This window comes from Lolium perenne, chromosome 5, assembly GCF_019359855.2.
Source record: "Lolium perenne isolate Kyuss_39 chromosome 5, Kyuss_2.0, whole genome shotgun sequence".
Classification (NCBI taxonomy): Eukaryota; Viridiplantae; Streptophyta; class Magnoliopsida; order Poales; family Poaceae; genus Lolium; species Lolium perenne.
This window is the reverse complement of record NC_067248.2, coordinates 100061452-100080438: the sequence shown is the minus strand read 5'-3', so window position 1 is coordinate 100080438 and position 18987 is coordinate 100061452.

Here is an 18987-nt window from a genome sequence, read left to right as displayed (position 1 = left end):
GATTGCAGGAAAAGACCTTCCGGTAGAAGTCCCGCAAAGAGATCGACAAATCAAAGCTCGGGAGATCTAGAAGGGCGAAAAGACCGGAAGGCTTGATAGAAGTGCAAGCAAAAGATCAACAAACGGTAGAAGTCGCCAAAGAGATCTTCACGAGTTGATAAGGAGCCCGGGTGGGGATACAAGATCATAGATCTAGGTAGGGTTCCCACAAGGGTGAGCCATGCTCAGGTTTAATTTCACATCAAGTCTAATCTCAGATCTGAGCCAACTAGCCTATTTATAGGTGGGGGCGAAGGGATAAGTTACACGCTGAAAAGTGCTGTTGTGCTGAAGTTCGGTAGGGCGGAAGTTCCGGCCGTCTTGGGCGGAAGTTCCGGTCTTCGGGGCCGGAAGTTCCGGTCCGACCGGAAGTTCCGGTCAAGTTCCGGCCAAGTTCCGAAAGTGGCCAATTTCCTTGCAGTAACATCCAGGGGCGTTTCGGCGTAATTTCGGAACTTGGGCGGAACTTGGGCGGAAGTTCCGAGTGGGCGGAAGTTCCGGTACCTCGGGGCGGAAGTTCCGGCCTGATCCATTTCTCTGGGCGCTGGAAGGCATCTTGGCGGCATCTGGGCGGAAGTTCCGGTCCTTGGGGGCGGAAGTTCCGGTGGGGCGGAAGTTCCGGCCATCAGGGGCGGAAGTTCCGGCCTGGAGCGTCCAGCTCCTCTTTCTCCTTCTCTTCCATGCTTCCGTGACATCGGCCTTGCGTCCTCGGGTCTCCATGGCATCCTCTCTTGGCGATGAAGTGTATGATGCGGTGTAGACCGAAGGTCGGGCTGCATCATCTCCCCCCACTTGAAAAAGAGTCGTCCTCGACGATAACTCTTCATGAATGTGTAAAGGAGGTAGATGACACCAACGCTTGAATGTCCCTTCACTTGTCAAGAGCCCTATGAATAGCAAAAGAAAAGCCAAGCAACACTCAAAGCGTAGCCAATGTTCAACGGATTTAGCAATATGTCCCAAGTATAAGGAGGTCACCTTAGTATAATGTCGGTGTGCTCTCATGGAGAGATCTTGTGTAGTCGAAGTGTGGGGTTGAACCCATTCGTTGACGCTCATCCACAAGTCACTTGTACCTTCACACAACAAAGACCAAGCAAAATATGTTTGTGTGTGATATTGGAGCACATCATCGATGACATATCCTTTCATGTTCACAACACCGTTAGCACAACACAAATATATCAAGAATAATGCATGTGCAAGGTCAATGTGTAAAAACTCCTTATGAACATCTTCCAAATGTGGAAACACAAAAACTCCCAATTGTGAGACAACCGTGGTGTCCATCTCTTGTAGAAAGTCATTTTCATTGTTGCTCTCAAGGCATCGGAAAGAGAAATTGTTCAACATCTTTGAATCAACAAGTGGAGAATTTGGCAAAAACACATACGGAAGAGTGTCCAAAATGTCATCAACATGTGTGCACACAAACCATTGGAAAGAGAAATTGGTCCTCCTATTTGGTGCACCACACAACATATCTTCCAACATGTTCGTCAAAACAACATTTGTACAACCGTGTGTGCCAACAAACCAAATGAAAGAGAAAGTGGTCAACTTGTTTGAGGCAACACCAACGGTAAGAATCACATCATCATGCTTGCAAAAGAACCATGAGAAAGAGAAATTGTTCGGCATGTTCAATGCAAAGCATGGGAAAGGTATTAGAGCCGGGTTCGATCTTGTACTCACTTGAATTATGCTCTCAAGAGCTCTGTTTGTCAACTCGTGCTCAATCGAGGTTGACATTGGCATTCTTGTTCCTACACACACAATCGGCAAAGCAAAGAACGTGTGTGCATGGTATATGAACACATCATCCATCATGATGGTCCATTTCTTTTGCACATCACCATTAGCGTTAAGCAAAGCATCATAATAGATATGGTGAATATGCGGGGTAAACACATGAACATGCTCATCATGGATATAGGCAAAGTCTCCAAAATTTGAGAGAGCTATGGGGGCAATCTCATTTACAAGCATATTAACATCATTGCAAACCAAGCATTGGAAAGAGCAAGTATTCAACATTTTGGTTGCATTAATGGGAGAGTATTGCAAGCATTTTGCACAAAACATGTTCAAGGTTTGATCATTATTGTCGACAAACCTATGGAAAGAGCAATTGTTCGTCAAGGTTGTCACAACACAAGCATCATCATTATCATTGCAAGCAACACATAGGAAAGAGCAATTGTTCGACATATTGCAAGCAATAGAAGAGAAAGTGAAACTCTCATAGCATGACATGACCATATTGTCACAAGCAAGTAATTCCACATGATCAACAATGTTATCAAGCAAAGCATCACATGGGAAAAGGAAAGAAGCATATGACATAGCAATTGTATCATCAAGATCATGCATGCATTCATAAGTCATCATGTCCACTAGTGGGATCATGGCATCATCAACACCCATATAGGTACCTTTGTAGTCCGACTCATTTGAGGTAGGTGTTGTGGAAGTGGTAGGATCCATGTGGTCGACATCTTTGATTTCTTGTAAGCATGGTGTGATATCATCATCTTCATGCACCATGTACATCTTCTCCATGATCGGGAACTCGTCCTCCATGGAACCTATTGCAACATGAGAAAACACACTAGAGGTAGAGGTTAAGTTGTCAGAATGTGAAATGGCCTCCATAGACCTATCAACTACCTCTCTCAACTCACTTGGTGTATCACTCATGTCCTCCAAATGGAAGCACTCAAACTCACATATGGGGTGGAAGTCACTCAACTCACCATCACTCTCGCTCAAGTGGGCTAAGTGGCTCTCATGCTCACATGGGGTTGGTACCAACTCATCATTCAAGCATATAGGAGTAGGCTCGATTTTGTCATCTCCATGCGCCTCCGTGGTTGAAGGGAACTTCCCATGCTCAACCATGTCAACTCCATCGCCCGCCATGTTGACACCATTTGATGGCGCTATGGTGTTGTTGAGAGCTAGGCTCGAATCAACGTCACTCTTGTCTTGGACTTCTCGTGCTCCATCTTGAAGTGTGGGCTTCATAGTCGTCATCTTGTCCATTTCCTTGCACCATTCTTTGAAGATGATGGTATCTTGAAGTGTCTTGTTGGCGAATTGGGCATCCAATTGGGCGAAGTAGAGCTTGTGGGCTTGAGGTGTGTTGCACTCCCATGTCATGTGCTTGTTGGATGTGCACACATCACAATGGAGATTGGGGCATTCCCAAAGATGATGACCGTCTTGTGTGCAACGAAAGCATTGGGAGCTACGTGGTCTTGGCGGACAAATCATTGTCATGTTGGCATAAAGTTGTGTAGACCGTCCTTCATCTTGAAGTGTAGACTCCATGGTCTTCATCTTGGGGCTTGAGCTTCTTGTAGGCGCCATTGTGGTGGTGGCGGTAGTAGGGGAAAGCACCATGATAGGTGGTTCCTCTTGATGTGCACTTGCCACCATCTTCCTTGTTGATGTAGCGTCTTGTCTCGCACCATTGGAGATCTTCTCATGTGTAGGCGGTCTTGGAGATGCCATTTTGGTTGTGGCGCTAGGCTTTGTGGACACCATATTGTTGGTGTTGTTGTTCTTTGTAGCCTTGGCCGCTTCATGTCGAGGTTCTCGTCTTCTTGCATCATCACCATGTCTTGGGGGGTGTTGTCGAAGATCCTTTGGAGGTGTTGGTCGATGGCGAACATGAGGTGACTTGTGTCGGTGATGATCATGTGGTGACGCATGTCGATGGCGAACATGAGGTGACTTGTGTCGGCAATGATCATGTGGTGACGCATGTCGATGGCGATCATGAGGTGGTGATGGTCGACGACGATCTTGAGGTGACGAGTGGCGATGACGATCCTCAACATGCCTAGATGATGGTTCATGTAGCTTGGCACTTTGCTTGTGGTGCCTTCTTGAGCTCGGAGGAGAGTGTCGATGGCGATCATGGCGGGGACGCTCTTGTTGTTCCAAAGGACGAGCTCGATGTAGATGATCATGTGCGTAAGCACTCTCATGGTGGCGCCGTCTTGAAGGTCCGCAACCGTCATAAGTAGTTCCATTGGCCAAGGTGGGGAACTTGTAGGCACCGGTCTTGTGCAAGGTGGTGTCGAAGCTCGGTTCCACCACGGTGTCAATGTCATAGTCGAGGTAGTGCTCGGTGCGGTGCTCCATCATGGTGTCGTAGTCGTAGTCGAGGTAGTGCTCGGTGCGGTGCTCCATCATGGTGTCGTAGTCGTAGTCGAGGTAGTGCTCCACCATGTCGTCGATGTTGTAGTTGAGCTCGGAGTGGTGGTCCACCATGTTGTCCATGCTTGGCGAGTCATGGTCGGTGTAGAGATGCTCGATGTCGGTCATGTCGCCAATGCTTGCGGAGCCATTGTCGGTGTCGAGCTCCACATGGTCCTCCATATCCGCGGTGCGTGCGGAGCTATCACCCTCATCGTACTCCATGTCGTCCTCCGTAGGTTCATCCTCACTATCCATGTTAGTCTCTATGATTGGTGTATATATATGGTGGAAGGAAAACTACCAAAAGTGTCAAAACTTGCAAACCAAAATCGAAAAAGTGTTTCAAGTCGGAGGGCAACCGATATGTATGCACACACACAAAACAAAAACTCTATATGGTGTTAGGTATGGGTGTGGAAAGCCAAATGGAAGAACCAAACGAAGAGTCTATTGTCAAAAGTGGGTAAGATCCAAAAGTCACAAGTCAAAGGCGGTGATCACAAAAGGCATACACAAGGTGGAACACACACGTGGGACAAAATGGGGTTAGCGCGACGGAAAATGAGCACGAACAAAATTGGTCCTAACGAAGACTACTAGCTCGGTGTCACGCTAACGCAAGAGAGACCGTGGCTTGGTTGCAAAATTGAGAAGCAACAAGATTTGCGCAAGACGCCTCTCTTCTCTTTTCTCTCTTTTGCTTATAAGCTTTGGACTCTTTTGTGTATAGGTGTCACTCACACTCTTTTTCTTTTTTCTTTTTCTTTTTCTCCTTTTTTTTGTATGCTTAGAAGCTTTCTTTTTCTCACTATCTATGTAAGTATGTCACACTTCTTTTGCCTATCTTTTCACACGAGCTTGCTTCGTAGCTTTGCTCAACACACGCACACCCTCACGGTCGGGACGCTTGCGCAATGCTTCGCAACACTAGAAAGCCACTCTCGATAGGAAAGGTACGCAAAGGAAGCTAAGGCTACAAGTTAGGGGGCAAGTTATACCACTTGATGACGGTGGCCGACGATCTTGAACTTGCTATGGTGGAAGGTGTCAAATGAACCGCTTGGATCCTCGGGGTGCCGTCGTCGTAGTTGATGTACCATCATCTTGATATCAAGAGGGGCGGAACTTCCGGTCCCTGGGCGGAACTTCCGGTCCTGAGGGGCGGAACTTCCGGTCCCTGGGCGGAACTTCCGGTCCTTCCGGGCGGAACTTCTGGTCCTGGCCGGAAGTTCAGGTCCTGCGGGGCGGAACTTCCGGTCGCAATCAGATCTGCGGGCTGTTCTTTGATTTGGGCGGAAATCCGGGCCGAAAATCTTCGAATTCGCGGAAAATTTGGCACTAGAAGCTGTGGGAAGGTGGGGGAATTGCAGATCAACACCAAAGACAAGTTTCTATCGGACCAAAACCACCAAAAACTCAACAAATCGCGAGATCCAACCAAGGCCAAATTGGGACTATTTTTTGGGAAAATTTTTTGGAAATTTTTTTGGGCGAAATTGGTGGAATTGGTGGGTGTGGGGGTCAAATCCGTGGCAACCAAGGAGCTCTTGATACCATATGATAAGGGCTAAGCCCAGGGATGTGCCCGATCTTCACGGATTTGAATGGATACGTGGGGGTAGGTGGATGAACGCGATGAACACGTGGGGGAAACGCGGGGATACAACACACACACGCACACAATTCGAGTTTTCCCTCGTTGGCTCGAAACACCAACTCGATAGAGATTGCAGGAAAAGACCTTCCGGTAGAAGTCCCGCAAAGAGATCGACAAATCAAAGCTCGGGAGATCTAGAAGGGCGAAAAGACCGGAAGGCTTGATAGAAGTGCAAGCAAAAGACCAAATAGGTAGAAGTGCAAGCAAAAGATCAACAAACGGTAGAAGTCGCCAAAGAGATCTTCACGAGTTGATAAGGAGCCCGGGTGGGGATACAAGATCATAGATCTAGGTAGGGTTCCCACAAGGCTGAGCCATGCTCAGGTTTAATTTCACATCAAGTCTAATCTCAGATCTGAGCCAACTAGCCTATTTATAGGTGGGGGCGAAGGGATAAGTTACACGCTGAAAAGTGCTGTTGTGCTGAAGTTCGGTCTTGGGCGGAAGTTCCGGCCGTCTTGGGCGGAAGTTCCGGTCTTCGGGGCCGGAAGTTCCGGTCCGGCCGGAAGTTCCGGTCAAGTTCCGGCCAAGTTCCGAAAGTGGCCAATTTCCTTGCAGTAACATCCAGGGGTGTTTTGGCGTAATTTCGGAACTTGGGCGGAACTTGGGCGGAAGTTCCGAGTAGGCGGAAGTTCCGGTACCTCGGGGCGGAAGTTCCGGCCTGATCCATTTCTCTGGGCGCTGGAAGGCATCTTGGCGGCATCTGGGCGGAAGTTCCGGTCCTTGGGGGCGGAAGTTCCGGTGGGGCGGAAGTTCCGGCCATCAGGGGCGGAAGTTCCGGCCTGGAGCGTCCAGCTCCTCTTTCTCCTTCTCTTCCATGCTTCCGTGACATCGGCCTTGCGTCCTCGGGTCTCCATGGCATCCTCTCTTGGCGATGAAGTGTATGATGCGGTGTAGACCGAAGGTCGGGCTGCATCACCACATGTTTATGGAGTGAAGAGTCGATAAATAAAATACGGACAAGAAGCATCATATTGATTCACACAAGACATTCTAGTAGACATTCTCTTCATATAACTCAATTTGAAATAAGTAAAGAGAGATCACAAATAAAGGTGCATAGGAAATCATAGATGGTTATGGCAAACTTTGTTCTTGGTCAGAGAACTACTAACTGATTGTTCTTATTTAATAAGCAAAGCTTTCATATTAGAATCTATATAGCAGGTCTTTCGTTCTCAATCATACAATCTTCTCATAATCATCGATAACTTTCGAAGTCATATTCATTCAGATAAAATTTGTACTAAACAAGAAAGTATAAAGGACATAATTAGCTTAATCATAGCATAAATGATTGGTTCACAACAACTCAATTGCTTGCTTAAGACAGAGGGAAATAGGTTTAGTGACTCAACATAAAAGTAAAAGATAGGCCCTTCGCAGAGGGAAGCAGGGATTAAATCATGTGCTAGAGCTTTTCAAGTTTTGAAATCATATAAAGAGCATAAAAGTAAGATTTTGAGCGGTGTTTGTTGTTGTCAACGAATGGTAGCGGGCACTCTAACCCCCTTGCCAAACGAACCTTCCAAGAGCGGCTCCCATGAGGGACGGCATCTCTACCAACAAGGTAGATCATCCCCCTTCTCTTTTGTTTACACATGTATTTTAGTTTTATTATGGATGACACTCCCCCCAACCTTGGCTTTCTCAATCCATGGCTAACCGAATCCTCGGGTGCCTTCCAACATTCACATACCATGGAGGAGTGTCTATTGCAAAATTAAGTTGCTTACTGATAAATCAGGGGCAAAACATGTGAAGAGAATTATTAATGAAAGTTATTAATTGGGGCTGGGAACCCCGTTGCCAGCTCTTATTGCAAAATTATTGGATAAGCGGATGTGCCACTAGTCCATTGGTGAAAGTCCGCCCAACAAGATTGAAAGATAAAACACCACATACTTCCTCATGAGCTATAAAACATTGACACAAATAAGGAGTAGTATAGTTTGAATTATTTAAAGGTAGCACATGAAGTATTTACTTGGAGTGGCGCAAAATACCACATAGTAGGTAGATATGGTGGACACAAATGGCATGAGTTTGGTCTAAGGTTATGGATGTATGAGAAGCATTCCCTCTCAATACGGGTCTTTGGCTAGCAAGGTTTGATAGCAAGCATAAAGGTTGAAGGAAACAAACAAATATACATATGATAGAAACAATCATGCATCTTTCTCATAAGCACAAGCAATTTTAACTTCAGAATACTAAACTCATTAGCATAGAGATAATAGAGTAATATATCTAAGTGTATTTCTCTCTTCTATTTAGACATCAGAGTGTTGTTGCTATTGACCAATGCTAAGTTTGCCAAAACCAAATAGATTTACTTGATGCTCCCAAAGTGATATCGATACTAAAGTCAAGATTAATCATATAATGGAGATTGCAAACTAAAATAAGGTGTGCAAAAAGTAAATGATAAGACTTCTCATTAATATTCCATAACGATAACTCACACCAACGGATACATAGATAACCAACTAAGAGAGATACTTCCACATTGCAAACTATTCCATAATGATACGGGGCGACCTTCGGTCTCCACCGCATCATGTGCGTCAACGCCGACACGTCACGCAAAGGTGAATCTTCTCCTTTATGCGTGCCTACAATTATCTCTCATGAATGGTATGCTACTTCATCCTCCTTCATATGACCATGATAGGAAAACATCGCCAAGTACGGAGGAAGTGGACGACACCATGGAGGCTCGAGGACTCAAGGCCGAGGTCGCGGAAGCATGGAAGAGAACGTCGAGGATAAAGAGACGTTCCAGGAAGACCGGCACTACCGCACCGCCACTACGCCTGAGGACGACGGCACTGCCTCCCTACCTGCGCCGGCCCTATCGCCCTACCTGTGCTGGCCCTGACGCCCCACTGCAAAGAGCATCAAATCTGAACCCTTTATCCCTTTGTATGCCTAAACTACCCCTCCTTTAGTGGCTCCCTATATATAGGCTCCCACCTCCCCCTTCATTAGGTTAGACATAACTTGAGTGAGAACTTGGCTTATGCCTCCACCATCCCTTTGGGATTAGGGAAACCCCCTCCTTAGATTTACCCAAATCTATTGTACAAGGCACTCCTTATATGATTAGTCTCTCACACTTGTGATTCAACCACCGGTCTCTCACTCGTGTGATTCTACCGATCGTATACCGATCTTCCTCTCGGGGATTCTACCGCGTGTCTCTCCCTTGAGAGATTCTATCGGGATAGTGGTTCGGGCTATCGGGAGTAAACCGAATTGTATCGGGTTGTGTTGCGTGTGTTCGCGTGTGTTCATCGTGTTCTTCGCCGTGTTCTTCGTGTTCTTCCTCTCCCCCGCCTTTCCCTCGGTCAATTCGTGAGATCGGGCAACACATGTGGCCTTAGGCCTCATCATATGGTACCAGAGCAAAGGTTGCCACGAATTTGACCCTCGAATCTCTCCAATTTCGCCCAAAAATTTTCCCAAAAAATTGCCCCAAAAAATAGCTCGAAATTTGATCTCCGAATTTGTTGCGTTTTTTGTGGTTTTGATCCATTGATTTGATGTTATTGGTGCTGATCTACTACTTCCCCTACTTTTCCCCTTCGATTCCATCAAATCTAGCTCGAATTTGAGCAATTTCCGTGTGGGTTCCGTGAAGAACAGGAGGAAAAGTTCATCGCATCCACGAACAGTCTCCACGCGCCGCCCAAAGCCGCTCGATCCGCTCACCAAGCCGCCAGCCCGCCGCCGCCCGGCCCACCACCAGCACCGCCCGCATCCATCATCAACGAGCGCGCCTGCACCCGCCGCCACCACGCGCCGCCTGGCCGCTCACCTGCGCCCGTTCCACGCCAGCTCCCGCTCGCCTCACTTCCGCGCCGCGCGCAACCTGCAAGCACCCGTGCCGCTCCCTGGCTCGCCGCTCACCTGGCCGCATCATTCGCCCGCGCGCGCAGCAAGCACCACTCAGAGCCGCCCCACGCGCTGCAGCAGCTCCGCTTGATTCCCATTGAAATCCTCCAATTCCGATTCTCATGACAAAAAAAAAAAAAAAAAAATTCGGCCGGCACTACTGGCCGGAGCCTCCGCTCCTACTACCGGCCGCATTACACACGAGCGGTACCACCGGCAGTGGTACCGGCCTTGGTACCGCCCGCGGTTCCAGCTCCCCGGTATACTTTCTGTGTTTAACCGGTACCTTGATACGGGGCGACCTTCGGTCTTCACCGCATCATGTGCTTCATCGCCAAGACGGCACGCTAAGGTGAATCTTCTCCTTTACGCGTGCCTCGAATCGCCCATTTGGGACGATATACTACTTCATACTCCGTCATGTCTTGATGATAGGAACTCGACGACAAGTACGGAGGGAAGAGAGGATGCCATGGAGGCCCGAGGACGCAAGGCCGATGTCACGGAAGCATGGAAGAGAAGGAGAAAGAGGAGCTGGACGCTCCAGGCCGGAACTTCCGCCCCGGATGGCCGGAACTTCCGCCCCACCGGAACTTCCGCCCCCAAGGACCGGAACTTCCGCCCAGATGCCGTCAAGATGCCTTCCAGCGCCCAGAGAAATGGATCAGGCCGGAACTTCCGCCCCGAGGGACCGGAACTTCCGCCCACTCGGAACTTCCGCCCAAGTTCCGCCCAAGTTCCGAAATTACGCCGAAACGCCCCTGGATGTTACTGCAAGGAAATTGGCCATTTCCGGAACTTGGCCGGAACTTGGCCGGAACTTCCGGCCGGACCGGAACTTCCGGCCCCGAAGACCGGAACTTCCGCCCATGACCGAAACTTCCGCCCAAGACGGCCGGAACTTCCGCCCTACCGAACTTCAAAGACAACAAAGACTTTTCAGCGTGTAACTTATCCCTTCGCCCCCACCTATAAATAGGCTAGTTGGCTCAGATCTGAGATTAGACAAGATTTAGGCTTAAACATGACTTTGAGCTTTGTCTCCCTAGGGTTTCATCCCCTTTGTATCAAGGCACCCCATGTTGGATGATTGGATCTATGTGAGTGAGATTCTAGTGTAGCCCACTCTCTCTCCCTCACCTACCTCCATCCTCAACACCGATCTCTCACTCCGGGATTCTACCTCGAGTCTCTCCCGTGGTGATTCTATTGGCGTGGTCCATCGAGCCACGAGGGTAAGTATCGATTGTATCGGGTTGGTGTGCGTTGTGTTCTCCGCGTTCTTCGTGTTCTTCCGCCTCTCCCTCTCTTCCCCCTTTGATTCTTGGGTCATTCGCAAGATCGGGCCACACACGGGGTCTCAGACCTCATCATATGGTATCAGCAGCCTTTGGTTTCCGCGGATTTGACCCTTCACCCACCCAATTTCGTCTCTAAAAATTTTCCAAAAAATTCCCCAAAAATAGCCCTAATTTGCCTTTGGACCGATCTGTGATTTGGTTGAGTTTTGAGTGGTTTTGGTCCAATAGAAACTTGTCTTTGGTGTTGATCTATAATTCCCCCACCTTCCCACAGCTTCTAGTGCCAAATTTTCCGCGAATTCGAAGATTTTCGGCCCGGATTTCCGCCCAAATCGAAGAACAGCCCGCAGATCTGATTGCGACCGGAAGTTCCGCCCGGAAGGACCGGAAGTTCCGCCCGGGACCGGAAGTTCCGCCCCTCAGGACCGGAACTTCCGCCCCCGGACCGGAAGTTCCGCCCCTCAGGACCGGAACTTCCGCCTGGCCAAAATTTTCACAGCTAACTTCGTTTTTCGTTTTGGCACTAACCCCTTGTGTTTGGATTTCGTAGTGTGTGCCATTTCAGCTACCATAAAGCTTCCGCAACATCATCTACTGATGTAGCCCCGCTCACCAACGACACTACATCAAGGCCAACAAGTCCCCCAAGTGGACCAATGACAAGGGCTCGAGTTAAAGCTCTACACGACAAGGTGAACTCGCTCCTCACTTCCCTCGACCTAGATACCCCATTGGATGGAATGCTACCTCAAGCCGAAACCCTTTGTGTCATTAGGTACGTGGAGCATCAAGATCACGGAGAGGACGGTACGTCATGGTCAAGGGAAGGAGAGGAGCAGCTGATCGAGAAGATGTACACGGAGCTGGACTGGAAGTCGCCCGAAGAGCGCAAGGAAGAGAAGAGGGACGTCCGGTCCAGAACCCGGTCAGACCGGCTTCCTGACCGGGCCACCCGGTCCCCAGCCCGGACTGACCGGCCTCCTGACCGGGCCGCCCGGTCCAAACCGGATTTGGCGCTCGTGCCATCCGGGCAACATCCCGGGGCCTCGGAACCTCGTCCGGTTGACGCCCGGTCACAGGCCCGGTCAGGACCGGCCCGCCCGGTCACAGGCCCGGTCTGACCGGCTCCCTGACCGGCCTGCACGACTTAAGTTATATTTTCGGCCCAAACTTACCTTTTCGGCCTGTGACGCCTTGTAAGTGATGTAGCCCCGCTCACCAACGACACTACATCAAGGCCAACAAGTCCCCCAAGTGGACCCATGACACGGGCTCGAGCTAAAGCGATACATGACAAGGTGAACTCGCTCCTCACCACCCTTGACCTTGGTACACCTTTGGATGGAATGCTACCTCATGCCGACGTGCTATGTGTCATTAGGTACAAGGCGCACCAAGACCCCGGAGAGGAGGAGACGCCATGGTCAAGGGAAGGAGAAGAGCAGCAGAACCTGGAGATGTACATGGAGCCGAAGCCGACGTCGCCCGGAGAGCGCCAAGGAAGAAAAGGACGCTGGCCGGTCACAGACCCGGTCAGACCGGCCCCACGACCGGACGACCCGGTCACAGGCCCGGTCAACCGGGCGCAAACCGGACCAACTCCCTCGTACCGGACGACGACCGGACCCAGGACCGGATTCCTCGCAGAAGCCCGGTTGGCGACCGGTCGACCGGACCCCTGACCGGACAGCCCGGTCCCAGGCCCGGTCAGACCGGACCCATGACCGGACAGCCCGGTCCCAGGCCCGGTCTGACCGGACGCGCAACCGGATCCGACGGGATTTCCCCACCAAACTGCTTTGACTTATCTCGTTCGCTGCACTGCTCGCCCTTGCTGGCTGTGTGTGCCTATTTAAGTAGCTGGGACCCCTCCTTTACTCTTTAGACTTGTTTAGAACTCAAACCTACCTTTGAGCTTAGTCTCCCTTGGGTATCATCCCTCTGTAATCAAGGCACCTTGGTTGTTGACTTTGAATTTGTGGAGTGAGATTCTAGTACTTGTTACTCTCTCTCCCTCCCCAAGTTCATCCTCTCCAATCCCAATCTCTCTCCGGGAATTCTGCCTCGTGCCTCTTCCACGGAGATTCTATTGGCGTGGTCCATCGAGCCACGGAGGTAAGCATCGGGTGTATCGGGTTGGTGTGCGTGCGTGAGTCTCGGAGTTCATCGTGTTCTTCATTCCCTCGCGTTTTCCCATCTCACCCACTCGGTTTCGAAGTCAATCCGCAAGATCGGGCCACACACGGGGTCTTAGACCACATCATATGGTATCAGCAGCCTTTGGTTCCCGCGGATTTGACCCTCCACCCACCCGATTTCGTTTCTAGAAAATTTTCCAAAAACTAGCCCTAAAGTGCCTTTTGACCGATCTGTGATTTGGTTGAGTTTTGAGTGGTTTTGGTCCGTGGATCTGGTGTTGTTGTGCTTGATCTACTATTTCCCCAACTTTTAGCCTCCAATTCCATCGTTTCCCTTCGATTTGGTCGATTTGGCTTGGTTTTCGTGAAGAACAGGAGAGAGAAAGTGCAATCCCGAGCAGTCCGGTCCAGACCCCGGTCAACCGGCCGCACAACCGGCCGAGCCGGCCCAGACGCCGGTCAACCGGCCGCACAACCAGACGGGCCGGTCCAGGATCCGGTCCAACCGGGCCCCCGACCGGCTGACGCAGCACCTCCTTCGACATCGACATCCGGCGATCTCCACCACCACCACCACCACCACCACCACCACCACCACCACCATCACAGGTATAACTTGCAGGTTTACCCTTGTAACCCCTCTTCCTTTTGCGATCTACCCTATCGAGCATTGCTTGTCTAGTGTTGCGAGACATTGCACGTGGCCCCGCATTGTGAGGTGTGTGTGTCGCGTTGAGTAAGGCACCCAAGCAAACACTCGTGTGGCAAGATAGCAAAAGCGAGGCTCACGCTAACATAGTGCGTCAAAAAGCCCCAAAAACACAAAAAGAGTGCGAGTAGCACCATACACCCCATACATACCAAAGTGTCCACAAAAGCCACCAAAGATACAAACGAGTGCAAGTGCCAACATATACAAGAGAGAAAAAGCTTTTAAGCAAAGAGAGATAGGAGAAGAGAGGCCGCGTGTGAATCTTGTTGTCTCTTCCTTTGCAACCAAAGCTTTGCCTCTCCTTGTGTTAGTGTGACACCGAGCAACTATACATACACTTTTCCGCTCGTTCCTTGGTTGCACTAACCCCGCTTATCTCGTGTGTGAGTTCCACATTTTTCCGTGTTTATAGTGATCGCACTTTGACATTTGGATTTTTGGACCTCATCCACTTTTAACAACATACTTGATCTTGGATTTGTCTTTTGGCTTTCCACAACACTCGCCTAACACCATATTTGCTAGCTTTTGCGTGTGGTTTTGCGTGTGTCCCCGATACACTTGATCTTACTTTCGGCTTGGTTGATTGCCTCAATACTATCTTACCTTGGTAAGAGTGCGAGGTAGTCTCCTTCCACTAACACATACAACATAGTTCTTGTTCTTCCATCATGGATAGGAGTGGAGATGAAACAAGGGATGGAGAAGTCCTTCGGAGCACCGAGAGGTTGGCGACTCAACACAACCTATGGATTCAACGCCAAGAGTTCAAGGAGCAACTATCACTCTTCGAGACTCGCATCGATGAACAATATGAAGAAGTGGCTCACAACTTCTCCACGGTGAACCAAGATTTGGCTCTCCTCCGTGAAGCTACGGACAACTTGAATGGCCAAATGGCGGCCAATGATGCGAACATGGAGCGACGCATGGACAACCTCGAGCGCGCCATCACCAACTTGGGTCGTCATCGCCGACACCGCTCTACTTCATCATCATCAAGCTCGTCACAAGATTACTATTCTCATGGCCACCGTTCGTCATCAAGCTCCTCCTCAAGGCATGAAGACCATCTTCGTCCTCATCGACCACATGCTCATCAAGATGACTCTCGCTCTAACTCAAGGAGAGGTGAATTCCATCGCCATGCTCGTCCTCATGAACGACCTCCACAAGAACAAGCTCCTCACCAAGATCGTCATCAAGCGGCTCGCCATGCCCACCATGGGTATGACGACCATCCCCAAGACAACATCCACCACAACATGGCGCCACATGGTGATGCTCCCGCCCAAGGTCGTCAAGAGCAACCAAGGCGTGATCTCCGGAATCATCCTCGCCATGACCAAAGGGGCCGAGGGCAACCACAACATGATCAAGATGAGAGGGCCATAATTGGGCAACGCCAACAACCTCGCCAAGACCCGCAACAACATCCTCACCATGAGCCAAGTGAAGCTAGTGTTCACCTCCAACGCCAACCCAATGCTATGGTTGGTCGTGGAAGACCTCCTCCACCACCTCAAGTCGCAAGAGATGAAGGCATCCGTCCTCGCCGCCGCAACATGGAAGATGAAGAGAATATGTATGGAAAGCTCAAGTTCAATATGCCCAAGTTCAAGGGTGAAGACGATGCCGAGGCCTACCTCTCATGGGCACTCAAGGTTGACAAGATCTTCCGCATCCATAACTACTCCGGTGCCAAGAAAGTAGCCATGGCCTCCCTCGAGTTTGAAGATTATGCCAACACTTGGTGGGAACAAGTTGTCACTCTTAGGGAAGAAAAGGGTGATCCTCCAATTGATACTTGGGAAGACATGAAGGAGGAAATGCAAGCCCGCTTTGTCCCTACACACTACAAGACCGATCTCTTCAACAAGCTACAAAAGTTGAAGCAAGGCACCAAGACCGTTGAGGAATTCTTCAAGGAGATGGAGTTAACCATGATGAGAGCAAACATCCAAGAGTCCGAGAACCAAACCATCGCTAGGTTCTTCAATGGCCTCAACTACCCCATCAAGAAGATTGTGGAGTTCCAACCATACTCCAACATGGTTGAGTTGGTTCACCAAGCTTCCAAGGCCGAGCGTCAAGTGAATGAGGACATCAAGTACTCCAAGTCCAAGCAATACTTCGCCTCCAAGCTTGCTACATCAACTCCTACAATAAGTGTCAAGCCATCCGCATCCTCTACACCTTCCAAGCAACCTTCCATACAAAGTCGCATGAAGCAAACGGTATCCTCCACCGCCTCCTCTAAGGCCTCTACGGGACCCTCCAATGTCACTTGTTTCAAGTGTGGCACCCAAGGCCACAAATCCTTTGAGTGCAAGAACACCAAGGTCATGATCACTATGGAGAATGGTGATATAGAGACGCTAAGTGAAGGTGAATATGAAGCCCTAGTGCAAGCCGCGGTTGCTAATGAGGAAGACTATGATGAAGAAAGTGGAGAAGACCCCCTCTTATGCACACATGATCCAAGCCCTTCTCTTGTGGTCACTCGAGTGCTCACCACTCAACCCCAAGCTATGGAAGACCAAAGATGCAACATCTTCCAAACGCGTGCCGGCATTGGTGGCAAGTCTATCAAGGTCATCATAGATGGTGGGAGTTGCCACAACTTGGCAAGCACCGAGCTATGTGAGAAGCTCAACCTCACGCTTCGCAAGCATCCTCATCCATACCATGTCCAATGGTTGAGTGACAAGGGCAATGTCAAGATTCAACACACCGTCACCGTCAACTTCAAGATAGGACCCTATGAAGACACCGTCGAGTGTGACGTGGTGCCTATGACCGTGTGCCACATGTTACTTGGCCGCCCATGGCAATTTGACAAGAAGGCCATACATGATGGTTTCTCCAATGCATACACCTTCAAGGTCAAGGACAAGAAGTTCGAGCTTCGCCCAATGACTCCTAGCCAAATCATCGCCGACAATGCGAAGGCTTTAGCGAGGGCACAACACCACATCCACCATAGTGAGTTGAGAGGAGAGGGAGCGACCCACCAAAAAGAGAGTGAGCGCCACCACCCACATATGAGTGAGAGAAAGAGTGTCCTCCTAACCACCAAAAGCGAGTGGAGAGAAGTGAAAGACAACCCATCCACCACCATACACTACGTGCTCATTTGCAAGGGCCTCTCGGCGGAGACTAATGACTTAACCAACATTCCTTCGTCTTTGTTGTCTCTTTTGAAGGAGTTCCAAGACGTCTTCCCCGACGAGCTACCACATGGACTACCACCGCTTCGGGGCATCGAGCATCGCATCGACCTCATACCCGGCGCTCCACTACCAAACCGCGCCGCCTACCGCACCAACCCCGAGGACACCAAGGAGATCCAACGCCAAATTCAAGACCTCCTCGCTAAAGGGTATGTTCGTGAAAGCCTTAGCCCTTGTGCCGTTCCCGTCATTCTTGTGCCTAAACCGGATGAGACGCAACGGATGTGTATGGATTGCCGCCCTATCAATGCCATTACCGTCCGTTATCGACATCCCATTCCGCGTTTAGATGATATGTTGGATGAATTGAGTGGTGCCACGATTTTCTCTAAGATTGATTTGCGTAGTGGCTACCACCAAATCCGCATGGCAATTGGTGATGAATGGAAGACGGCATTCAAGACCAAGCTTGGTCTCTATGAATGGCTCGTCATGCCGTTTGGTCTTTCTAATGCTCCTTCCACTTTTATGCGTCTTATGAATCACATCTTGCGACCTCTCATTGGCAAGAGTGTGGTTGTCTACTTTGATGATATTCTCATCTATAGCAAAAATCTCGAGGACCATGTTCAACATGTGAGAGAAGTCTTATGCATCTTGCGCCACGAGAAGCTCTTTGCCAACCTTCCAAAATGCCATTTCGCTCAAAACAAGTTGGTTTTTCTTGGTTTTGTGGTTTCCGCCAACGGGATAGAAGTTGATTCTTCCAAAGTTGAGGCCATCCACAATTGGCCCACTCCCACAAATGTTGGTCAAGTGAGAAGCTTCCATGGACTTGCCGGATTTTACCGCCGCTTTGTGAAAGATTTCAGCACCATTGCTTGCCCTTTAAACGAGCTTACAAAAAGAATGTTCCGTTCGTTTGGGGCAAAGCACAACAAAAAGCTTTTGATGAATTGAAAAAGAGACTCACCGAGGCACCATTACTTGCTCTTCCCGACTTTTCCAAAACATTTGAAATCGAATGCGATGCGAGTGGCCTTGGAATCGGTGGTGTTCTCATGCAAAATGGAAAACCCGTGGCATACTATAGCGAGAAGTTGGATGGCGCACGCCTCAACTATCCTATATATGACAAGGAGCTTTACGCTTTGGTTCGTGTTCTTGAAGTTTGGCAACACTACCTTTGGCCAAAAGAGTTTGTTATCCACTCGGATCATGAGTCCTTGAAGTATTTGAAAAGTCAACACAATTTGAATAAGCGACATGCTAAGTGGGTTGAGTTCATAGAGTCCTTCCCTTATGTAATCAAATACAAAAAGGGCAAGGAAAATGTGGTTGCGGATGCACTTTCCCGCAAGATTACTCTTCTACTCACCCGCTTGGAGTTTCACGTTTTGGGTCTTGAGGAGATCAAGGAACTTTACCCTTCCGATGCTTTCTTTGGACCAATCTTTGCCAAATGTTCCGTTGACCGAGGTTTTGATGATTTCTACTTGCATGATGGCTACTTGTTTAAAGCTAACAAGATTTGCATTCCCGAGTCTTCTCTTCGTAAGTTGCTTTTGCAAGAGTCACATGGAGGTGGCCTCATGGGTCATTTTGGACGCGACAAGACTCTTTCGATGCTATCCACACACTATTATTGGCCACGCATGAAGCGAGACGTGGAGCGCCTTTGTAACCGTTGCACAACGTGCTTACAAGCTAAGTCAACATCCAACCCCCATGGTCTTTACATACCTTTACCCATTCCATATGCACCTTGGTCGGATATAAGCATGGACTTTGTGTTAGGATTACCAAGAACAAAGCATGGGCATGATTCAATCTTTGTGGTAGTGGATAGGTTCTCAAAAAT